Source organism: Cyanistes caeruleus, chromosome 17, assembly GCF_971803275.1.
Source record: "Cyanistes caeruleus chromosome 17, bCyaCae1.hap1.1, whole genome shotgun sequence".
In the NCBI taxonomy this organism is placed as follows: Eukaryota; Metazoa; Chordata; class Aves; order Passeriformes; family Paridae; genus Cyanistes; species Cyanistes caeruleus.
The window spans coordinates 4,975,515-5,001,389 of NC_141717.1; the positions used below are offsets into that span (position 1 = coordinate 4,975,515).

The following is a 25,875-nucleotide window of genomic DNA, read 5'->3' on the forward strand; positions in this document are numbered from 1 at the left end:
AGAGCATGGAGATTTTATTTTTCACTCTTTATGTGGAGAAGTAAATTTAATAAATATTTTGTGAATATAATTATTTTATGTTAACTATATTTACATTGGCATATATCATTTTAAAAGGAACTATTAAAGTCAGCAGTAAGGAGAGAGAATATGTATATATACAGTTCTGCTCGTTAAGTAGGGCTGTGAACTGACTTCATCATCAAACTCGAGGTACATAAATGGAAAGGATATGCTTGTGAAATATTTTACAATTTCAGTGTTCTCATTTCTCTTAGTGGAGAGCATCTGATATCCCTCCCCAAGTGAAACTGAGAATAATTTTTTTTTCCATGTAGATTTAATTCTTCAGCTTTAATTAAAATGATAATGGTTAATAGAAGAAGGATAGCTTATGAATTTGAAACTTTTCAAATTTAAATGGGAGGGTGTTTTCCCTTTACAATTTTTTTAAGTGATAACTGCTAGATTAAGCAAACTTTGGTTAGGGTGGCCTTGTGTCATTTTAAAATCTTTCTGTATAAACAAAAAAGTTTTAGAGCAGAAGGTAAAAAATGTTGTGGAGACTGTGCTTCGTGTTACTGGTGCCTCAACCTTGCTGCAAATCAAGTCAAGAAACCTGTTTTAAGTTTTCACAGATTTTCAGTATAATAGTTCTGGAATTCAAGTGGAGATGGGTAGGCCTTGAAGAAAACAGACGCGCTGAACACTGTGGAAAAGTATCAGTTGCTTGAGGGAAATCTTGCTGGAGATCACAGAAACATATTAATATTCATTGAAATTAAAACTTTTTTCTTTGACTGTCTTTATGCATTAGAGGAAAAAGAATTCCAGAGTTTTGCCAGAAATCTAAGGTGTAACACATTTCTGCTATTTAATGTCGAGCAAGTCAATGTTATGCCTCAGTTTCCCTGGCCATAAATGGGGATAATGATACTTATCTCCTGTAAATTGCTTTGGGAACTTTTGATTATGAAAGTTGAATATGATTATTCATTATGTTTGCTTCCTATGAATATTCTAGTGAATGTGTTTCGCAAGGGGATGATTAATTTTCAACAAATATCAGAGACTTGAGAAAATGAGTTTATATCCTCATAAATATAAATGTTCTGTTTCAGATACTGAGGAAATGTGACATATTTGTATTCCATACAAATGAAGGCAGTATTCTCAAATGAGGAACACTGAGCCCACACGTGTTAATCACATGTTCCTTCATGCCAAGAGCTATCAAGCTTCCCTCATGCCAAGAGGGAATGGCTCTGAGTAAGAAATACATGGGTGTACTTTTAGACAAAGTAAGAAAGAGATGTGGATGCAAAGTTTACTGAGATATGGTTGTTTCCACATGTTGCAGAGGTAAAACACGTGGGGTGCTTTCTCTGACAGGTTATAAATATGCAGAGTGTCATTCTGTGACTCAGATGATGTGGTATGACGTGGGTTATGAATGTCGCGTCACAAATGTCACTCCAGTGTTACTGTGGGGAGGTCATTCTTTAATAAGTACCAGTTTCAGAAAGGCTTGAATACCAAGAGATGGGATCATCTGTGATTGGTCTTTAGAGATTTTTGCAGTGGTCAGTCACCCCCAGTGTGAGGAATGTTTGCCTGAGGTTATTCTCATTGCTCTCTGTCTCCTCTGTGGAGATGTTTAGGTGATGGGATTACACGACACTGGGGGGACCCCTTTCAGGTAGGCTGAAGAGATCAAGTGCTTGTCTATCAATAATAAGACACATTTTTCTAATCTTGAACCCTTGTCATAATTTTACATTTTTCCTCTAATTTCTCAGCTCTCTTTTATTAGCAGACACTGTAGTCACACTGTTTGTACCATTGTCTTGTTCTTACACTTTGCTCATTCTCATTCATTGTCAGATACTGAATTGGGGTTTATTTGGGTTTGTACCCAGCCTTGTGATAGAGTATCTGAATTACTTTTCCACTTGAATCTGCACTCACTTGTCAAACTGAAGCTTTTTTGGTTCAAGTTGTCATTCCCTTGGTAGGACCTGTGCTCCCTGGTCTATAACTCTGCTCAGTACTTGTTTCAACACAATTTCTCAAGAGTTAAAGGCTGTCCATATGTTTTTTGCCATTGTATCATCTACAGATTTTAACAGGAGTATTTTTATGAACATTCAATTGTGTGATCAAAATTATTCTGGTGATTCTTTTATTCTCTCTTCCTGCCCTTTCACAATTGCACTACCACCCAGTCATCTTTTACCAAATAACAGTTTGTGTGTGTGTATTTTAAAAAAGCCTTGATGTAGGGCTATTCATAATTAAAAAAAAGCACCAAACAATTTGTAGTTGAAATGCTGTTATCTTCATTTTACTATTGAAAAATGACATGTAGGTAATATCTTACTTATTTAAAAAGCATCTTGCACATCTTGCCTGGTGTTCAGATGAACACAATTGTACTTCACTTTGAGGACAAGGAGCTAAGAAGAATAAGTAAAGCTGTCATGCAAAGAATAATTTCTATTTCTAGAGACTAAACTCTAGAAGCATCACTAGGATAGGGGTATCAGGAAATAAAGAAAATTTTCAGGTGGCCTGAATCAAAAAAGGCAGTAACTGAAGAGAGTGTTCGTGCAAGATTTCTGGAGAAATCTTAAGAAAATCTTAATCTTTCTTAATCTTAAGAAAAGTTATTTGCACTTACAAGAGCCTAATTAAATAGTTATTGCCTTGTAAGCAGAGCACAAATCAGCAAACACTCCATCCCTAACAATCTGAAGATCAGTTGGGGCATTTAAAAAACCTAAATAAAAAACCCAGCAAAAGCAAGCCAACAGGCCAGAGCTTTATAATTTTGTCAACTTTTATTTTATTTCATTTTTTTTCAGAGGTGTGAATAGATATTGAATTGTGCCTGAAAAGTGTGATTGTTTTGTCACTCCCGCTGCACCAGGGGATTTTTATTTTGGCAGTTATCGTTAAGTAAAAACTGCCAGTGAAAGAGTTGAGCTAGAAGAACATATTTGAAAGATTCCTGCACCAGTCAAACTCGCTTAGCCCCTTAATCCCTTACATTGGCAGTTGAATCCAAGAAAAAATGTAGCAGTGCACAGAGGAGCTATAAACAAACAAAGCTTGAAGCTCTTGGCACCTTAAAAAATTGCCTGTTTCTTGTAAATACATTGCAATAAAACAATAGCTACTGAACATTAGTGGAGAAAGAAATCAGCCATGAGGAACTCAAAGTAGGTGGCCTTCCAATTGTGGGGAAAAAACATCAAGAAAGAGGCTGAGATAAATCCTTCAAATACCATGCAAGGTTTTTGAGGGCTTATTAATAAAACACACCAATAGAACACATGCAGAAAACGAAGTTGGTTGATCATTTCAATGGTGGAATTGCTGTCTGAGGCACCAAGGTGCTCCATTCCCTGCAATTTAAACAACTTTCTGATGGCCCATTATAATCCCTGCTTGCCACCCCTTCTTAACCCTAATCACTCACATTCAGTAACAGTTGTGCTACAGAATATGGGAAGGAAATAAAATCAGGTGCCCCATTTGTAAAGTGCAGTGATGACAGCAAGGATTCATTCTTATCATTTGCTTCACTGTGAATTGTTTGAGTATCCTGTTCAAAATGCAATGGGAAGGATTTTTGTGGTGGCTTAATGATGCACCTGCCTACAACTGAAAAAAAAACATTTGAAATTGTAAAGTTTGGATTGAAATTCTATGATATTAATATCACAATTCTGTAAAATAGAGACTGAGGTAGAAATACTGTGCAAAATATGTGTGAAATGTGCCAAAAATATTTGGTAAATGGACAAAATAAAGTTCTTCAGTTGGCAACTCCATATGTGCAGAAGATTTCTATTTTTTGGCAACAACTATATATTATATATAAATTGTCCTTTTTGGTAGGTGGAGTGGACAGGTAAGGAATCAAGACAAAATTGTAGAAGGAGGTGAAATGCAATTAAGTTATTTAAAGCTGCATTTTCTTATATTTCTTTCTGTAGTTTGTGTATCTTTTGATTTTGCAGTCTACACATTGCCCCTTCTGCTGTTTAGGTCTGCTCAAAACACTTTTACACCATTTGCCAGATCTCTCACTGATAAACCAGTTGATGGGCACACTACAAAACTAGTTTATGAATTTTGTCTGGATGTGAAATCTGAATGTCTGGGATACATTTTCATCAGCCTAAAACTTTCATCATAATGGGAATTCTAGTTTGCCTTCTTTTTGCTCTCACTTTTGAGGCAAGACTGGGCCATGCAGATGAGCTGGGGTCAGCCAGGTGTTTTCAGCAAGGAGACAAGGGCTTGCCTGGAGAAACAGACCAAGTGCCACATCAGAGGGGAGGATTATTACTTGTAATTTTAAGAAGTAGTAGAGGGAAAGCCTCTAGAGGATAAAATGGGTGTATCTGTGAGTGCTGCAGCATCTTAAACCTCAAGTTTAAGTATCAGAAGTATCCCTGTGTGTGGTAAACTCTGTGTGGGAAAAGCTCAAGGTGCTGTGCTTGTGCACCTCTTCATTTGTGTGAAGCTCCTCCTTGGAGTGGTTAGTAAAACATAAGCTGGCATGCCTGTGAGGTGAGGATTGTAAAATCATATCCCTTGAGAGTGTGTACTACACACAGTCTTGTTAGCAATAGAATTTAATAAATCCCTCATCTCCAGGCTGCCCCAGGTGAGTTTGCATCCCGAGCTGCATCATTTCCTGAGCACACTGCATCCTCCAGCACAGCCTGCAGGGCAGGGCAGCAGCTTCCTCGGCACACCCTCCTCCTCCCAAATTCCTGAATGACAGCTGCAGGTGAGAAGGCAGCAACTTTTGGACATTTGTCTGCCTTTGTAAAATTTCTCTGCTAAATCTGAGCAGTCTGTGGGCTTGTTTAAGCCTGGAAGCAGCACAGACAGAAGCGCTGCGTGAACAGAGCAGAGTGGGCGCTCATTCCCTGGGACCTTTGGCATGGTGGTGAAGGTGCTCGATACCTAGTAATGCATTTTGATGTCACCCCTCAAGACAAGACAGAGGATTCAATTTTGTTGTTTTTCTGAGAATGATCCCACAGCAGTCAGTACTGCCAGAGAGGTTTTGGGTTGCTGCTGCAGGAGACTGAAACCCTCCCAGGCAGTTCTTGCTCAGTACAGGCACACCATCATCAGTGACTAATATACCATAATGTATCAATCATGTGCCTCCCTGCTATCATCTCTGGAGATCAGAGAACATATGATTTGTTGTTTAAGTGTGAACTAAATAGATAATCCCTATTTACTTTTCAATGCTTGGAAAGCCCTTAAGTCAGAATGATATTTTAATTGTACCATTTCCAACAGCATCCAAGATTTGTTCACTGTTTTACATTCTCTACGTCATAATTTCTTCCTGGAATTCACAGGGGACTTATTTTCACTTACATGAAGATCTCTTCATGCTGTTCTGTCAGTGAAAAGGAGACTTAAAGTGGGAGTAAATTACACTAATATACAGTGCTGTTATATTGTCAGAGAGATGTAAAGCAGTGTTATTGCAGTAGAATAGGATGTCCATCTGCTCACTTCACTTCTCAACAAGGAGAAATTCTCTCCTTAGCTAGAAAGGAAGTGATGAGGGAACTGACTTAGATTAATAGAAATGGCAGCAGCCCTTTTTGCTGCACATCTGATTTCAACCCAGCAGAAGGGAGCCAGGTGCTGTTACTGTTTCTAAGTGATGATGTTACCTGGGATGACTGTGTTGCTACTTCAGTTTAGGTAAAATCCTAAAGAATAAGAATTGAAGATTCTCTCCTTGCTGGTGTTTTAGGATAGAGAATGTTTGTGTCTGCATGAGCTGACAGTATGTGAAAAATGAATTATTACCACTGAGCAATGAGATTTTATTAAAAAGAAGTGCTTATCTTCAGAGAGAAATAATCACAGTGCATTTCCAGTTGTGTTTCTTAAAAACAAACAACCAACTCCTCAAAACCACAGCCCATCAAGGGAAAAAACTTAATGGGAGAGACCTGTAATGCATTTTTAAAAAATGTGGTTTGGTAGTTAAGCACTACATGAAAACAGGAGAGCTCTTCAAATCCACTTAGGATCTTCCTACCTCCTGGGTTTCATTTCAGAATTCAGTGTGATCACCAAAGCACAAGGACACTGCTCCTCCTGGCTTTAATCTGTGTACTCCACTGGGCTGATTTTCATTGAAACCAGCAATATCTTTCCTTTCATGAAGGATTCCTTTATAAAGCACTCTTAAAATGTTTGATCTTGATTTTTGGTTCTGCTGACTGATAATCAATCTTTGTTTTATGAATAATATCTTTCAATATAAATATTTTAATTAAATTTAGCAGGTATTATTATGAATAATATATTTTACCATCAAAAGTAATCACTAATGCTGTACTATTTTTGATGATCTGGATTTTCTTTATCACATAAAAGCTGCCTCTCTGCACGTTAAGTTACATTAGCTGTTTAAAAATATAAATACATAAATTATGGCTCTAAATATTTCACTTTGTCTTTTGTCCTACAAGTACTTTCACAGGCTCATTGCAAAGTGAACATGTGGTTTTGACAAACTCAAAAGAAATTGTTGGAGTGTGTGACATTGCTATCAATGGTGCTAGAAATTTCCAAAGCCAGCTTCACAAGTGAGTCTGACAACAGTGGTGTGAATCAGAAGTCAGTGGTTCTTTTGGTTTGAGGCTGGCAAATATTCAGAGTATTGGATTAAAATGTTATTTGTAGCTGCTTTTTTTGACGAAAGGCTCACAAAACAAAAGGTTCAGTACTAGGCTGAATATTTTTTCAGAAAAGCTGGGCTCTTTACATGAGTGGCAAGCCCCAGAAAGGTCCCAAAGGAAGAGGCAAGGAGCAGAGGAGCTCTGGGCTCACTGCTCTGTTTGGCTCTCTGGGCTTTGTCTTTCTGTAACCATGGCCAAATAGGAATAAAAGGGAATTTGCAGGTCCTGGATGTGCAGCACAGCAATTCCTTTTGGTCCATGCCTTTTGTTGGTGTCAGCTTGAAATGAGGATCTCAAACTCAGCATATAGAAGGAAAAAAGTGAAAAACAACTCATTGTTATATTCACTAATTTGGCCTATTTTCCAACAGAGGTATTTTAGTCCATTAAGTTCTGGTTTCGTACTCCCTTTGTTTATCAGAAATTATCTCAACACAGCTGTTTGGTTTCATGAGTAGGCATTTTTTGGTTTGGACTACTTAAATCTTCCTGTCTTGTGCTTTTAACTTTGGTGAAATGGTTTCATGCATCAGTCTGAACTTGTGTTTCCTTGGATAACTGGATTTGTCTGTGGAACAGGAGGTACAGAAAACAGTACCCCCATAGCCTTTATTTTTCTGTCACGTACTTTCTGTTTTAATTTGTGCTTTTTGCTGCTGATTTCTTGGTGAACTTCAGGAAACTGCAGCAAAAACAATATAAAAAGAAAAGCCAGTTCAGGAATATATGAACCGTACTTTATATTCCAACACAAATTTTAGCACTCTGCTTAAGAAAAAATGTGGGGGAAGATTAAATTTACTATGTATTCCTAAACATCCCACCGTTTCCAAGCGAGGCAGGGGTGCTGAGAGCTCGCTTGTTTGGGAAGCATTTGCCTGCCTGCAAAGTGAGGGGCGGTGCAGGGAACACCCTGCATGTGAATCTCGGGCAGAAATGGAAAAGGGGACTGAGAAAAGACACAACTTTGTGCAGTCTAAAAGCAGCAAGCAGCTAAAAGCTCTCCTAAATGAATAATTGTTTGCTAGAGATTTACATTGTTTTTAATAGAAAGCCGTGAAATGTATTTCTGTAACATGAAACTCAGTGGTCGTGTGGAGCAGTATTATGTAATTGTCCACACATTCCACTTAAAGCTGTAGGGAAAATACTGAGCTCTACAAATCTATATTTTATCCTGTATAATGTTCACTAAAGCTTTACAGCAGGCTTAATCAGTTGGACATGAATTAATGATGGTTATCAAACAAAAAATAATGAATTCCAAATAAATACTTATTGCATAATTGAAGTCACAAGAATATTCTATGAATAAAATATATTTGTATTTACAATGCATAAATTCAGTTGTGACACTGTTGGCCATAAACAGCTTTCTGATGGAAGTATTGATGAGCTGTGTTAAATTAGTAATAGCTTGAATACATTTCTTAATTATGTCACCAACTTTGTGTGCAGGAATGTTGTTTGAAGTGAATTGGCTGCCATTTATTTTGTCTGTACTAGGGGAACAAAATGGTGGGGTTTTTTATTATTATTTTTAAAATCTAACATACTCCAGAGCCTCAGTTGATGATAGAACACTTTTGAATAGTCTTTTTTTTTTTATTTATATCTGCAGTGGATGTAATGCAGTTTGCTTCTGCTTTGCCAAAGACAATTTAGATAATTTTGTCATCGATGCAATAATTAGCAGAGAGTCACATGTGCTGGAGAAAACATAAATATGTAACTCTGGGTCTTCTCAAAGAGCAAGGCAGAATATGCCTGAGAGCTGCATGCAGGGTGCACCATTAACAGAAAACTCTTTACATTTTAAAAACAAACAAGCAAAGGTAAAATATTATTTGGGGGTAACTCTTGAGTCATCAGAGCAATCCTGTGGGACAGACTGTTGGTATTTAGCATTAAAAGTGGAGGGTTCAGAGGAGTGGCACCTTTGCTGTGCCCAGGGTTCTGTGAGCTCGTGCTGGGCTTAGGGACCAGGCAGAGAAGTGATTTCCAGACACAGATGTAGTCTGATCCTGGTGGGTTGGCACAGGAACTTTGTAAACCACATTGTCTCTTTGCACACCAGTTTCCTACTCATCAAAAGAGAACAACTCTTACCTGGCACAGCTGGGGCTGTGAAGTCTGTGTAACGTTTTTAATCCATCAAGCTGAGCCATCCTCAGTCATTGCAGTGTTAGTTTTTGAAAGATGATTTGAGTGCTTCCAGTTGAATTAGCATCACACATTTCAATGGATGTGAAATTCGGTTTTTAATGAGCATAAACCACCCCCTGCTTTGTTATCACTATTGCTCTCTTATCTGAGAGCCCTGGTTATGGCCCATAGTAAAATCCTTCTTGCAAAGAGCTCTGAAAGAGAAACAGATAAATAGAAATCAAGGAAGTACAAGTGCATGATAGGCAGAAGCCTTCAAGTGTCAGCAATCTTACTGCATTTTGCTCTCCTTTTTTCCTCAGCAAATGGGAAGTTGCAGGAGATAATTACAGAACAAATAATGAGCCTTGTCAGCATTAGCCACCCCGAAGAGAGAAGCACAAAATGGTGAGTGCTCTAAGGTGCTTGTTTAAAATGTTAGTGAGATGTTTAAAATGTTAGTGAGATGATTAAAATAAGGTTGGAAGAGTGTGAGAAGTGCAATAGATGGGAAACAAAGAGGCTGGGTTCACCAGAGGAAGTGTCAGAGCAGAAGTGCAGAAGAACTTGTGTCTCAGAGACTTGATTGTCCTTATTTTCCTCTTAACACTGAGGAAAAAAAAATTCTGAGGCGTAAAACCATGTCAGAAAAAAGAAAAAAAACTTGAATGAAGGGCAGAAGGAAAAACTGTTCCGTGAATGAAATCATTGTTTCATAATAAAAGGCACATCTTCTTGCAGAGTGGGGTCTGATGATCCCTTGGGCTCCTCTTCACCAGCTCACTGCACTTGCACTAAAATCCAAATGGGTTCACAGTGGAAAACCTTGTGATTTCTGAGTTGTGACCCAGCAGAAGCACCCTCTGTAGAAATGTTGAAATGCTTCAAGTCACAATTCTGCCTTTGGCCTACCAAAGAAATTTTAGATGAGGTCTAAGATCTATTTAGATCTATTCTAAAGAATAAATCCTCTTGAGAAGTGATAAAATCTTTCATCCTGCACATTTAAAGCATACCAGGAAAGAAAGAATAAAGAAACACATACCATGAAGGATAGTAATGTGTTAGCTATTAACAGGTGCTATCTCCATGGTTCTTCTTTCTTTTTTATATTTTATAGATGTTTTTTAAAAGCATGAATATACTTACCTATTTCACCTTTATGTTCCACTATTAAGAGAAGTTCAGAAAGATAAAATTGTGTGTTTTAGTTTGTTTTTTTATTCCTGAAATAATGAAGAATTAAAATGAGATTTAGAGTGCAGTTTATGCTCCCTATCTACCTGGTCTTGGATGCTTTTTCTGACAGAGGCCAGCACTGGGGAGAGTCAGAGACCTTCCCTTTTGGCAGTTCTAGTAAAATCTGTTTTCCAAATAAACACTTTCAATGATAGAGCCAGCTAACATACAGAAATGGCTTCATTTTTTGTTTTTTTTGTCATAAGATTTGCAACATTTAGGTCATACTTAGACCAAGGACAAAGAAACAGTAAGATTTTCACTTTATGACCCCTATTTCATCAGTAGCAGGAGTAGGTCAGAACAATTACAGTATATCTCATAGAACTGTCTGCCTCCCTACTCTGCAACTTGATTATTCTGTATAAATTTTCAACTGAAACTGTAAAATCTGCAATATTTATACTATGACATGAAGCTGTAATGATGTGAAACATCTCCATTCAGTCATGTCTGTCCACAAAAGTGAGATTATGAGTAAATTTTGCTCTTTAGAGTCTGTAAGAAAATGCCTCACTTCATCCTTTAGAGATCTGTTTTACTGTACTCTTTATTTCAAAGTTACATAATTTTTTATCATACCCACGTGAAAGAAAAATTAAAACAAATTCCAGCAATATCTGTGGGTTACATTTTGAAGAGACAAATAATACCACACAAAATATTCTTTAGAACTTAACAAGAACACGACTATTTTACAACTTAAAAAGAGCAAACTTTTACATCCTTTTGGCAGTGCCAGTTCTCTTTTTCAAATGTTGTCAAAAATTATGAAGCATAAAAGCTTTCAAGCACTGAAGATTAATCCTCCCTCCCAGAATGATATAGATTGTAGTCAAATTCTATAAACCTCGTTTTGCTTCTAGCTACATATTTTTAAGTATAATTCTGAAGCAATATCAAAGCAGATGGTGCAACAGCAGCATTGAAAAAGCATTTGGTGTATTGTAAGTGTCAGGTTAGAATTCACAACCTGATGAATTGCCCACAAGTTCAGTGCTAAAATGGTGCCATTTCTGTTTTAAAATAACTAAGTTAGAAACTATTTTCAGAAGTAGAATTAAAATAAAAAAGAGAATAAATAACCCATATGTCCCTTGTTGTTTTTAAATATTTAAGTGTCAACTGGAATTGTAAAAGCAAGGGTTATGTGTATTGAATTGCCATAAAACTTTCCATTTGTTCAGAATTTTCATGCTGTGTGAACAGTGTTTTCAAAGACCTTTGCAGCTGGTATTGTCAGCAGATGCAGTAGATTGGAGTTTTACATAGTACTTCGGGAGCAAACACTCTTGGCTTTGAAGTAAACTTTGTTTTAAAAGTAGCAAATTCTCAACAATATCACTGGCTGGAAGCAGAGAAATCTCTTCCTCATGTGACGGATAAAAATTGACCTTTCTAACTATGAATAATGTCAAGTGCTGAAGCCATTAAAGTTCAGTTTCCTCACAACTATAAGACTACATGATGCTATTTTATATTTCTATTCAGGAGGAAAAAAAAGGTTAGGATTTCTTTCATACTATAGATAAGAGAAGACAGCTCCCATTTAGCTGGCAATTCCCACAAAGAAATTTGAGGTTTTATACCCTTATTTCAGTGCCAGAGGATTCATGGACCTTCATTTGGAAGCTGAGAAGACAGAGGGCTATAAGAAATTCTGGAAGAAGAAGTTTCCAGAGAATAAGAAACTGCTTATTCTGGACCTTCTGTGCTCTCCTTGTTAGGCAGAGAATCCCCCTGCTGGGGCTGGGTGGCAAAAGCCCAGTGTGGATTTGCCACCTTGACAGTCTGTGACAGCATCCGTCACCTTGCTGATGCTAGGAACCGTCTTTGGGAGGAGGGCCAGGCATTGATTTGTTTCTGCAGCTCTGCTGTTCACTGGCAGCCCTGTGGGCTTTGGGGAACAGCAGAGCACGGTTTGTTTCTGGATGTGCTGGAGCAGATGCTTTGGTAACGGGGAGCAGCGTGCCGTGACACCGGGGCGTGTGATGCTGCTGCTCCTGGGGGTGATGGTGAGGCCACGTGGGGCCTGAGCCTGCATTTTCTGGGTTACTTCCATATCTCATGGTGCCTCTGCTTCTCCCCTGTACAGAGAGCTCTTGGAGGGCTTAGCTGTTTTACCTTTCATTATTCAGATTCTGGTTTGCAGATGATCTTTAAGAGGACTGCCTTTTTGGACAGTTAGCAGTAATATCTGGGGCATCACTTGCACAAAGCCACCTGCGGTAATTAATTAAATTTCCCAGGCAGTGCAGAGTTTGGTGCTCCTGCACTGTAAGTGGAAAGACAGTGGCATTGCAGGTCACCAGGTGCATCCCAGATCTGAGACTGGCTCATTGTGCTGCAAGGATGAGAAGCATCCTCCTGTTGGTTTTGGTATGGTTTCCAATATGTTGATCCATGGAGAGGACAGCTGCCTCTCCAGAGACTGTAAAAATGAGATGCCTAGACAGAAGAGCTCTAGTGAATGACAGGTTTGTGGCTATTACATGAGGCACGTCGTTTTAAAGATATCTAAAATGCTGTACTGAAAAAAACAAATCATGAGATTCTGAGGTGAGGAAAAGACAAAAGTGGGGGGCTCTTTGTACATGAGTGAGTTTTTTTCTTTGCACACGAGTGAGTTTTTTTCTTTGTACATGAGTGAGTTTTTTTCTCCTGCTATGAAGCAGAGCTGATGTTTAATCAAAACTTCAGTGAATTTAATATACACTGTAGGTGTTTTAGTACCTATAACCTTATTTCTTGCTTGGTTTCTTGAAAGGAAAATGACCTATCCCAGGATTTTTTTTTTAATGAAATGTGGGTAATGTGTTTTTTGAGCTTATGAGAGTGATGCCATGAGACTGCTCTGGGAGGAAGTGTGGGGAGCCCTTTCCCATCTGTCCTTTAAGGACACTGGCCTTGGCAGTCACCCTGCCCCTGCCAGGTCTGTGCTGCTGGTGGCTCTCAGCTGGTGACAGTGGTGTGTTACCTCCAAAACTGCTAACCAGGGGATAAAGAACTGTTGTTTCTGCTCTTTCCTCTGGGATAAGTCAGTGCTTTCCTAATTAATTAAACACAGCCTTACAGTTAAAGCAGAAATGTGTTGTTAACTCCTGTGCAGCTGTGAGCTCAGGAGAGAGTGCTTTGCATATTTGTGCAAGAAAGACAACTTTCTTTTCTGTGGAGACTTGGCCTGGGAATACCAAGGAAAGTTATTCTTAAGGTTTGTCCTCTATGGCATGAATGTTCAAGTAGTATAATGCAGGATTTGTTTACTTCTAGCTTAAATAGCTATATTTTTAATGGAGTTCTGGTGTTCTGTCTTTCCTGCCTTTCTAAAGTTAATGTTGTAAACAACCTTGGCGTTTGCAGAAAGCCTGAAAATTTCCAAGTGAACGAAATGATGCTTCAATTGGCATGAGAATGGATAATGGTTTGGGCATGTTTTAGGAGCTCTGTAGTTATTTCCCCCCTACTTTAGGTGTGCTTGGAGAAGCTGCTGACTGTTGATAGGCAGGTACGACAGAGCTGACACCATACTTGAGAGGATTTTGCTGGTGTTATCAGCAGCATGACCAGAATCAAAGGTAAGAGTGAACAAACCAAATCATCTTGATACTCTTCTGCTGCCTGAAGGTCCTGGAAGGGGGGCATGGCTGCTTGCAGTCCTCATTCATGTGCTGCATTCCTTTTTAACTGTTAAAAAGTAAAAAAATAAGTGAGGAATATGCCCTGAGCATTCTCAGCTGTGACACACTGTGTTGTTTCTTTGGTTGCATTTTGTCTCCAGGCGATGCCAATAGGCGATGTCTAAACCCCGGCTGACTCTGTAGTCCAGGACCAAGGAAAAGCAGTGCTTGCAGCACTCTGGCCCTATGACAAAATGAAAATATTGAGAAGGCTTTGCCTAACTTGCCTACACAAGTGTTTGACACGGCTTCTGTGCTCGGGTTAGTTGCCTTGGAAACCAGTGGCTGTGCACATGGGCACGGAGCGGGGCCGCGGTTTGTGGACGTGGCCCTTGGGGGCCCCATTACTGAATTTCTTATGTTTAGAAATACTTTGTAATAAGGCCCCTGGTGTCACTTATTAGCAGTAAAGTGTAGGGCAGCCTTCATCAGCATCAACTGCCAATTTGTTTCTTATGGAAATGAACCCACGTTGATGGCGTGTAAGACTTTTTGGAGGTTTTCTGCTGGAACAGAACCCTCGCTTGCTCTTTTTATGCTGCCACTTGACACACACTTCTCTCATTTGCGTGCTTTTCTACTCATTATATTGATTTCAGCCTTCTTGGTGAAACGAAGTAACAACTTGCAAGGGGAAGATGTGCAGAGAGAGGGGAAATAAACTCATAGAGAAGCATTTTGTCTGCACCATGTTCTGCCTTAAATTACAGTACTGGCGTTGAAGCAATTTTAATCTTCATTGAATAATCTTCCTTTTTTTTTTTTTTTGTACAAGTTTTGTGCCTTCATCTTTGCTAAATGGTTTTTTGATTCTCTTTAAAATGCAAACTAAAATATTAACATTTAAGGGAATGTCACAGAAATAAATATATATGCCTATCTCATTTTTTCTATTACCTATTTCATTTTTTCTATTACCTCTTAGGAAGTACAGAGATGAGTAAGATATTTAAAAGGCTATAAACTAGCCAGATATCTGGTGTAAAAACAATTTCAGTTACAAGGTAAGTTCTGGATGAAAAGCTTGGGTCCAGGGCTGCACCAGACATTTTTTGGTAGGTTTTGTGGCATTTTTGTGGGTTTGGATTGGTTTATTCCATTGTTATGGCCTCATTTTCCCACAAATGTTGCAAAACCACCTGTATTGTGTGAGAATGTCCCAGAGAACCTACAGCCTCTGTTTATTGTGGTGATCAATCCAAGACACACAACATGTTCAAATCCCCTCCACAATGGAAATACACAAATTTCTCTCCAGATCTGACATCCTGGCACACCGGTGAAAGAGAGAAGAGGGAGACAGAGAGAGGCATTTCACTCTTCCTGTTGAGTACATTGGTGTTTTTCACTGACAGTTGAGAGGTATTTGATGGGAAAGGCCAAACACTGCTGGAGGAAGCAGGCAAATGTGAGAATTTAATTTAAAACCCAAAGATCTTTTGGTATTATCTTTTAATTAAAACTCCCAGAAAATACAAGCCTGAAAAGCTGAGAGAAATGAGAAGGATATACTCAATAAATGGCCTTTTCATGCAATCACATTTTGGGGTCTTTAAGAACCTCTTTGCTTCATGGTTGAATTCCTATAATCCAAGCCATGCATACACTCCTATACACAAAGATCAGTATCTTTTGAGTAAACTCCTTTCTTGTCACTAAGACTTGACATTTCTGTTCATTGTGGCTGCCTCACTGCAATAAACTTTCCTCAGAGGATCTACAAACTATTTTCAGAGGTGAATACCAGGAAGGGGCCACATAGGAAATAGGGAGAAGGAATTATTCTTGCTCACAGAGGCTGACTGGAGAGGCACAGGAGTTACTGCCATATCCTACAGGTTTCAGACAAGAGGGGGTATAGAAATCAGAGAAACATGGTGGACTGCTGGGTTTCTGGTCTCATGTAATCTTCCACTGAAGCAGGTTTGTTTTCCTATGGAAAATTCTCTTCAGTTTTCTGCAGTGGGGTTTTAAATGTCTTTGTTATTAAGGCATTTGGTGCTTTTCTTGTGGGATTGCACCAGAGTCAGGATATTTCACTGGTAGGCTGTCTCCTAAAATTAATTAAAATAAAAAATAAAATTTTCTCTACAGAGAAATTCTAATAAAAGATTTCCACTCCAAAAACTGAATCTGTAAAGATCCCCCAAGAAAAATGAGTGGTGAAACTCCCTAGGCAGAAAAAAAAAAAAAGATTAAATTTAAAATGGCAAACAATGGAAGAGAATCCTCTAACAAGAACAAATCTAAATTGCTTGAACTTCATTGTGCAAAAGGTCTCAATTTCTGAAGGCTGCTTTTCTTCCACCATCATCTCTTAATTACAGTGAAAACATCCCTTGAATGCCTGACATCATTTATAATCGGATCTCATTCATTGTTGCTCACGATATTCTCATCATTAAAATTGTTATTTATACATGTATGTAAATGATTAATATTTAAAAACCCTTTGAGTTGAGAGCTCTAAGTTGTACTTTTACTTTTTTTGCTTCCTGTCGAATGAGAATATGAATAATTATCACTCAGAATTGTTGTCCCCCCAAAAAAAAATCTCACCCCAAAGCCAGTAAACAAGATCATCAAAAAATCCTTCAAGTTGTATCTCTTGAAGAGTTAGGTGAGGTATCAGTGGGATTTCACACTGCCTTCTAACCTTTCCTGTTCTGTTCTAATTCCCACTAAGTTGCAGCTACACTTTTATCTGTTTCCTATGGTTGTCAGGGATGTTGAAGCAATATTTGCTTTCCCAAGGCTGCATCCTAAAGGATAAATCCTGGCCCCTGGGGACAGAAAGTGGGTATTTGCTGCTCAGCCCAGCAGAGATGACTTGTGCATGAGAGGAAGTAAAATAATCAAGTTTCCTCTTTTTTATGCTTGAATCTTCCACACAGTATCTCAGGGCATTCCCTTTCCATGTTATTTAGATTGAAGCAGACTGTTACTATGTAGTAAAAACCATAAACCATAAGAATTTTTCTGAACCAATCCTTCTTAACCATAAGAATTTTTTCTTCCTTTTAAAACTCTTGAATGCCTGGAGCTCCAACTACTTTTCTTCATGTGATAGGTTTAAATGAATTTTAATAATTTCATTTAATTTAGTATTGATATTTCTCTAAATAAATAAAAGCTGAAGTGGTTGCAATCTCCAAGTTATTTGTTATATCTTTTCACGAAGCTTTGGTACCTTAGAAGAACACTTTTGCAATGGCACAGTAATAAAAATGTTCAGAGGAAGGTCAGGCTCAGAAGTTGAGGTAGTTGCTCGTGGTGTGTGAAATGTTCTTTGAACCAGCAACCTTGTAAGTTTTCATCTATCATAGAATATCACATTAATTGAGAGGACCATCCCATGAACATACTCTGAAAAAACCCTGGTGTTCTGCATTAATTGTTTCAGTGGTAGCTGAAACCTGCTCAGTTAAAAATGTTAGAGAAAGGTGTAAGGGGGAGTATTGAGGACTCAGATTTGTCAAAGTGGGACTCCTGACATTTTCCAGTGACTGCTGTCAGGCTGAACGTTTTGCTTTTGTACACACAGAAATACTTTCACAGGGCTGAGAGTTCTGGAGACTGACTGGAGCAGACATTGCTCCAGCTGAGCCTCCCAAAGGGCTCCTCCTGGGTGGTATCCTCAGTGTTACATGTCTGCTCTCCTCATCACCTACTGCTCAAAACCAAATAAAAATGCAAGCTACTTTCTTTAAAGACTTGGGGGATATCTTTAATGTCTCCTCTTTCAATGTCTGCAGCATTAAAGTAAATCTACCCTAAGTGTGGGATGTCTGAAAATTTGCATTTATGAAAACTCCCAAGCTTTTATAATCAGCATAGTCTTCCTACCAAAGCTGTGGCACTGCACATTGCAAAATTTGTGATGTCCTTATTGAGTGAATGCCACTGTCCAGCAAAGTTAGAGCAAGCACACCACTCTGGCAAACCTCCCTGTCTCTGAGAATGCAGGGAGATGGAAAGGGCTGGGATGTGTCTGGTACCAAACTGCTCTTCCTGAGGACAGCCTTGGGTTAGCAGAGATGAAAGGAAGCAAACAAACAAAGCTACTAGATCACTCTCCCCACATACTCCAGATAGCTGTGGTAGAACTGTGTAGGCTCAGAAGGGATGTCTGAAGGCAGAGCAGTGTGATTTAGTGTGAATTGCCAGCTTGGTAATTGAGAACTGACTATTCTCACTCTCTCCCTGCTTCCATTCAGGCTCTGAACAGATCCAGTTACAGCTGCTGTTTGTACTGGGCTGCAGTGATCTCTCTTTGGAAATAATTCCTTCTTCTTTCCTGAGACTCCAAGCAAGCAACAGTGGCTGTTTCAGACATGTGAAGGAGTTATATACAAAAGCAGGGATAGATGCTTCATTTAACAGCTTCCTTGGAGGCTGTACTTCAGAATAAGCATTGTGCCTCCCTCTAGTCTGTCTGTTGTCACAAGGGTCCTGACCCAGCTTTGTTGCCTGATTCTTCCCCTCTATGGCTCCTGAGGAGCCTCACCTGCCCTAGAAATGACTTACAGCCTTTCTAATGCCAAGAATGCTGGGAATCCTCTCCCAGGCTGGGCACCGATTTCATTCCATGGAGTTGAAAATAGATGTAAATCAAAGTGATGTTTGAATTGCCACTGGGAGCCTGAGTGCAGTCAGATCAGTGCTATCAGTGGTGGGGAAATGATGAGAATGTCCCCTGGTGCCTTGGATCCCTGGGGATATCTGTGCTCCCAGGCAGAGCAGCTGCTGCACGTGTGCTCCTCCTGCATCCTGCTCCCTGGGGTTTGTCCCTGATGGCTGGAGCAGTCTTGGCCAGCCCTTTGGCAGGTGCTGCCTCTGGACACTGATTTAAGCCTCTTTCAGGCTCTTCCTTTGTGCCCCTCCAGTCTGAGTTTCTGGAGCAGCCCTACCTGGCTCTCACATTTGAAGCATCCCTTCACAATGGGCTCATGTTTGGGTGATATTGAGCCCCTTGTTTTAGCTGTCAGTCTTTTAATTAAAAATATAATCAAGATCATTAAATAATGCTATGTTCTGTGTGCAAGTTAATACCCTGGAATTTAATATGAGAGATTTTGTGGGGCTGGGGGCTGATTGAAACAAGGCTTAACTAAAGGTGCAAATTGGTGAAAAAGAGTACATCATGGTTACAAAATAAAGATGTTAGTTTATATTTTTGAAACAGATAAGCAAGGTTATTTATTTGGACACTTTGACCTTTGGAAGTAATACAGTGAATATGCTAATATAGACCCCTATTTTTCTTTTTAAGTATTTATTTCAGAGCCCTTTAAAAACAACAATCTCATTTTCAGAAAGGATTTGGTATAATCACAGGGTGTTTGCTGTTACAATTAAGGTACGTGTGGCACTTGCTGCCAATTAGTTTAATTGATGTGGAAGTGTGAATACATCTTAAAGAGGGCAGGATTTCCCTACCTGAATTGATCCTTCCTCAAGGACCAGCAGAGGAAGTGTGTGGAAGGGGAAAGGAGAAAGCCAAGTACAACAGAAAACCTCTATCTCAGAGGAGACCTGAGCCAGGACCAAACTGGATGTTGGAATAGCTAAAAAATATCTTCATAATCTTGAATTTCTTTTAAATGTTTTTTTTCTTCTTTCTTTTATCTAATCTGCCAATTGACCTCACCTGCTCCCTTAAGAGGAAGAAGCTTTGCATTAGAATTTTGACTCAAATGTTAAAGTTCTGTATGATTTAAATTGGATGTGGTGTGGGCCCTGAGTCATTTTCTGTTTCTCCTGATGACACTGCAGTGTCACAGAAAGGAGAGGAAGGTGACAAGTTTAACTTGTTATGTAATAATAGCTGCTCCAGAGACTTTTTTTGCTGTTTTTTTGCTAAGTAGAGAAGTAGCCAAGGTGTGATTCACTCTTATAGGATTGCAAAGGTTCCCTGCTTGACTTGTTCATGGTTAAAGCTGTCAGTTCAGCTTTCTTGATGTAAAGGAAGGGGTAATTTGGGGAAAACAAATTTTCCCTTGAGCTTCTCTCAGCACTGAGCTGCATCCAGAGGTGTCTGTGTGCTGTGATCCCAGCACAGCTCCAGCTTTGGGAGAGGGGCTGTGATCTCCAGCTTTGGGAGAGGGGCTGTGATCTCCAGCTTTGGGAGAGGGGCTGTGATCTCCAGCTTTGGGAGAGGGGCTGTGATCCCAGCACAGCTCCAGCTTTGGGAGAGGGGCTGTGATCTCCAGATTTGGGAGAGGGGCTGTGATCCCAGCACAGCTCCAGCTTTGGGAGAGGAGCTGTGATCCCAGCACAGCTCCAGCTTTGGGAGAGGGGCTGTGATCCCAGCACAGCTCCAGGTCTGGGAGAGGGGCTGTGATCCCAGCACAGCTCCAGGTTTAGGTGGGAGCTGCACTGCCAGGACTGAGGTGCAGCTCTGCAGCTCCTCCCTGGTTGGACACAACCTCTTCTTTTCTGCTTGTGGCTGCACCTGCCAAGCAAATCAGAGCAAGGAGAGGAGTTAGATCAAGATCAGCAAACAGATGGGGAAGAGAAAAGGAGAATTTCATGCCCTGATGCCCATCTGGCTGTCTGCATTTTGGGCCACTCTCTGGTACCTGTCTGTGTTTCCCCACTCCTAGCCTGAAGCGCACATCTTTAACGTGAATTCCCATTTAAAAAGGGAGTCAGGTGAAAGAAAGCAGGGGGAAATTAACAGCTTTAAAGAAATTCAACATTTAAAATTGTAAAAATCTAAATACTGACCAAGTGTTGCTCCCCTACAATATTACATTAATCCTTTACACAGTGATATTTTAGATTCCCTGGCTTTATTTTTACTTGGCTCCATTCTACTTGAAGCTGTAATCCTTTAGGAATTCTCTCTAGTAAACTCCCAATTCAAACCACTGGGGATTTCAACAATCTGTTGGCAGTCTTTCACCATGTTTGTGAGTTATTTATAGATATGGTCTTGCATCACTGAAATATTTCTGCATATTGTTCCAGACAAAGCCAGTAAATTCAATATGTCACTGTGTATCCCCTGACTTGCCTCCAAGGCCTTGTTTTTCACAGAGTAAAAAAAAAATACTTTATAGAAGAGTGGGAGCTGTCTGACTGCGAAATGGGCTTGAATAATAACACCAGGCTCTCAGATGAAATTTTATACTCTAGATGAATCATCAAGTGCTCATTAAACATCTATCTACTCTAGGAAGAGATAAAAAATCTTCCTCTTGATGTTACCCTTAGGATCTGGACAAAAAATAATTTTATATTGGAACATGAAAATGGCAAACTTGACCAAACCATCAGCTGTAGTAGTTTCACTTCTATTTGATTCCAACCTGAGAAACCTTTACCTCTTGCTGTTATTATAACACCAGCATAAGAACTCTCATTATTCTTACAAGGCCTTGTAGTGAAGGATGGAAAGGGCTGTATTACATTCCATCCTCTGGAGAAATCATCCTTTGCTCAGATATCAAAACAATATCCTTTCACATGAACATTCAAAAGGGCACCAGGGCACACCATGAAACCAAAGACATTGGGGAGCCTTTCTCAAGACACTGGTTTAGTTTGCATCTTTCTCCTGTAAACTCAGTTTTGTGGCAGGAAGGTCACATTCTGAATAAGGAATAGATATAAGGAGTGTGGTGAGGAACGAGTTTTTGTCTTCTTCAACCCCATTGTAGGAATGGCAGCTGTGGATCATGCTCATACTTGGATTTACCTCTGCTCTGCATTCTTTATTTGGCATCAGATTTCTTTGCAAGTAGCAGTTTTCCTGGGCTGTGCAATGACAGTGTCTGATGCCACAGTGGAAGCTCTGCCATGCTATCAGTGAATTTAATTCCCTCTTCCAGTGTTATATGACCCCTTATTTGCCCTGTGCTCAAAACGTGCTTGGCAATGGCCACAGCAATTCTGTTCATCCTGTAATCTCATTGTATTTCAATCACATTTTATTTTAACTCAGGTTTAACTCGTGTTGCAAGGCTACAGACTGCTTAATATAACAAGTTTTTTATTTTGTGTTTACAAAAATATTATTTTTAATTTTTTCTTACAGTAGTTTATTTCCAGTCTCAGCAAATAAAACTTTCAGATCTGGAAAATCATGCACTGTAACTGCTTTATGTGTGATTTGCTTTGTTTTTCCATTCCCCATTTAATTGAGAAGCCACTAGGATCAGTTTTTGGCCTTCTCATTACTTAATCTTAATTGCAATATCTATTAATTTATATTGTGTTAGTACTTTGATGATATGAGAGCCAGTAAGTGGCTATTGTTATTGTTCATTAGCCATATAAACACTGTGTGTTTGTGGTTTGGTTTGGTTTGTTTTTTTTCTTTTTTGCTTTGCCTTTTTTAAGCCTGCCTAATGTCAGCTTTTTTGCATGTAGGATACTGTAAGGGTGAATGAGGTAAAGATATTTTCATTCATCCCAAGCTAAAATACCTCTAAAGCAATCTCAGTGGAATCGTTAATTTGCTATGAACAAATGTCTCAATTAAAGCTGCTTTTACATTTTCTCATCATTCTTGGATTAACTATTAAAAAGGTGAATTTAGTTTTAAGTCCCTTTGGCAGTTCATGTTCTGTTTACTGGAGAAAACTTCCAGTCAAGTTTGCACCATTTTTGGATAGAAAGGCTGACACTGGGTGACGAAGGTGGCCAAACTCCTGGATGACCACAGACCTGTCCTGTGCTGTGTCTGGCATTTGCAGCCTGGGATCTTTGGTGTGAGGGTGAAGTTCAGCTGGGGCAGAACAGCTGTAGAAGCACAGCAGCCAAGAGTGCCAGGAGGTGTGTGAGTATATAAAGGATTTCTGCCTTTAATTTGGGAGATCTGTGGTTTGCACAGGTCACATTGGAGGGAGAACAGAGCAGGAACAATGAAGGAGGGACTGACACTGTGTTGCTGCAAATAAAAGTTACAAAGCCTCAGCTTTTCCACACTGACTGGTAGGTCTCTGCACACAACACTCTGATTCTCATCTCCTGCTAACATGATGTTAATTTTACCCTGAAAATATTTAATATGTGAATCCAGAAAGTATCAGTAGTCCTGGAGCTTGCTTAACATTGTAAAATATTCAAGAGGTGTTGGATGAAAATTGGGTAGAAGGCATTTTTTATTAAATGGTATGGATTTCAAATATTTGAGAGAGTTCTGTTTCAATGTCAAAAATGCAAAGAATTAGCAGCAGAAGCCTACATTTCATGTGAGCAATGGTGTTTTACTGCCAATTTACTTTTGTTGAGTACAAGGCCACAAGAGGAAGCAGAGAAGGAGGAGTTGTGGCTGCAGGGAGTGATGATACTTGTGAGATGTTCAAATTGCAGAGTTTATGGGCAAGCCCCACTGTCTTCCTCACTTGTGCATCATCCTAGAAAAAGTGCTAAAGCTTATCTTTATTCAGTGCTGTTCAGTCCTGTGTGTAATTTGCAAGAGCACGAGGTGGTGAGGAAAGGAGAACTCGAGAGCTTTCTGTAGGGCGAGGGGGTGGGAGGCATCTTGCTTTTCCCTGTTTGGTTTGTACAAGCAAGAAGGAGTCACAAAGAGCAGCTTTGAATCATAGAGGGTATCCCATTCCTGTTTGGTCCTCCTGCCCTACAAATGAGACATAAATGGCTTTGTACAGCCTTCTGTTTGGTGTCTGGAAGGAAAGTCAGACTGTAAAGTAATTTAAGGTTGTTGTTGCTTGAACTTTAGAATGGGATTTTTTGTGCTGTGCTCAGAACTGTTAGACTGGTGCTTTGCAAAATTTCAGGCAGTATGTGGACACAATCATGGAATAGAATCATGGAATCATTAAGGCTGGAAAAGACCTCCAACATCATTAAATCCAACCTGTGCCCTATCCCCATCTTGTCACCCGGCAGTGAGTGCCACATCCAGTCATCCCTTGGACACCTCCAGGGATGGGGGCATCACCAGCTCCCTGGGCAGCCCCTTCCAGTGTTTAACAGCCCTTTCAGCAAATTAATTTTTCCTGATATCCAAACTTTAGCTCCCATGGCACAGCCTGAGGCCATTTCTTCTTATCCTGTCTCCTATTCCCTGGGAGAAGAGAGGAACCCCCACCTCTCTCTGACCCTCTTTCAGGGAGCTGGAGACAGCTGTGGGGTCTGAGCCTCCTCTTCTCCAGTCCCTCAGCTGCCAAGGAGGCTGCAGCATCATCATCAGGAGTTTTGGGCTGCCTCAAGTTTGTTCTGGAGCTGTTAAATTCTCCCATATACAACTGCTCATAATTGCTTTGATGCAAAATTTGTCTTTAACTTCAGTCAGCCTGATTGCTTAGCTTGACATCAGTCCTCTCATGCTTGTTTATCACTGCCATCAAACCTCAGACCAGGAGGGATCCATCTTTTCACATTCTCTCCTTTGAGAACACCCAGAGAAATGTTTTTGCATGGATTTTTCAAGGAACTGAGAATTCCAGAGGATGTGTTTGCACTTGTTGGAGGGAAGAGCTCCTTGCTCTGAGCTCTTACTCTGGAGACTTCCTTTTGCTCACAGCCGGTTCTTTTCCTGTTAAGTTCTGTGTAAACCAATAGAGAAAATGAAGCATCCTCTAATACAAAGAGTGGACCCCCACATAGGCTGATAGTTTTCCTGTGAGGAGAGCACAACTGCAGCAAAACAATCGAGTAAAGGACACAGATAATAAACCCAAAGTAGTTAATCACCTTCAGAGTGCCCTTCACCCAAGGCAAAGAGCTGCCCTCCACCTCTGTGTACTGCCATCCACCACACAAACAAACCCTACAAAAATCTAATTATCTGAACTGATGCTGAGTATTTCCAGTGCTACAGTGGCAGGAATGTTCAGTTGAAACAGTCCTTTCCCTGGCAGGTTCATTTGTCAAATCCAGAACATGCTGTAAAGTGTTTTGCTAAGTTCCTGGTGAAATGAGGGTAGGTCTCTCAAAAATCCCTTCAGCAGCTACCTGGTGAGATGCTCTGCAGCCCCCTCAGGTTCCTGCTGGTGCAGGGGGATGTAGCATCCCTAGATGTGGGATAGGGGAGGGTAAAGCATATGGTATGGATTGTGTCTCTTCTGTCTGTCTGCACGAGCAGGTTGCATGCCTGAAAATACATTGCTAGAAGTGTTTGGGTGGCTTGCTGCCAACTATAACAATCAAAGGCTCCTTAAGCAGTTTCAAACTTTTCTTTCACAGAAAATTCTAAAATGTAATTCTTTCTCTTACAAAGCTCAGTTTAAAAGAGAAAGAACAACTCTTGAGAATTGGAAAATGCGTGTTGATGAGCACAGCTCTTTGTTACAATATGTTGCTGAATTTTAGATCTTTGTAATGTTACATTTTGGAGGTGGTTCCCTGATTCAAGACACCTGTTTGTACCAGAATGTTTTGGGTTCCTTTTCTTCTTTTAACCATCCTGGCTTTTCTGAGATGAAAAGAATGTGTCTGGTGTGTAAAATGCTTTGATTTATCAGAGGTAAGCCCTGCTGTTAGCAGAGATAAAGGACCTTGTTTACAAGGTGTCTATATCCTTAGAAAAAAAGGAGTTTCCAATAATTGAATAAGGTGTCGTGAATGTATAGATTAAACCAGAAGGCCAACAGCAAGCATGATGAACTTCAAAAGAACAGCTTCTCCTCTCTCTGGGGACCTTCATTAACGAGTCACCAGATAGGCAATTACTGTACAGTTCTTATAATGACCGGGATCAGACACAAGCAATCAGCACAGTAGGCAGCAAGAAAGCAAGCAGAAAAAACCTGTGAAAATATGCCATTAAATCTTAATTATTCTTCAAAAGAAAACAAGCACGACTAGGGGGCAAATAACTGTAAGGAATACACAGAACTGTATCCAAACCTGCTGTCTCAGGGCAATGATATTTAGTTATTAGCAGCATCAACGTTTATTTAAAGCTAAACATTATGTTCACAGACCATTCCGAGGTGTATTTTCCACCTGTTTGGTGTAAGCCTGAGGAAGAGCTACTCTTTTCTGCCACAGGATTGTTCTCCAACTCGGGACACATTCCCTGTCCCCCCATTATTTTGATCTCTATTCCACTGCTCTCACAAAACAGCAGCAAAGCCTGAGGCCCCAGGTGGATGTGCAGA

General features: G+C 39.8%; 1 long non-coding RNA gene across 1 annotated transcript in view; it reads left to right on the forward strand.

The window, feature by feature from the left end:
* Positions 1–14,682, forward strand: part of LOC111936311 (uncharacterized) — an 87,011-nt gene extending 72,329 nt beyond the window's left edge. Inside the window, exons 2-4 of the long non-coding RNA XR_002868086.2 lie at positions 9,206–9,290; positions 13,591–13,696; positions 13,900–14,682. This is a non-coding gene — a long non-coding RNA (uncharacterized LOC111936311). The remainder of the gene's footprint in view (positions 1–9,205; positions 9,291–13,590; positions 13,697–13,899) is intronic.
* The last annotated feature ends 11,193 nt before the right edge of the window (positions 14,683–25,875 follow it).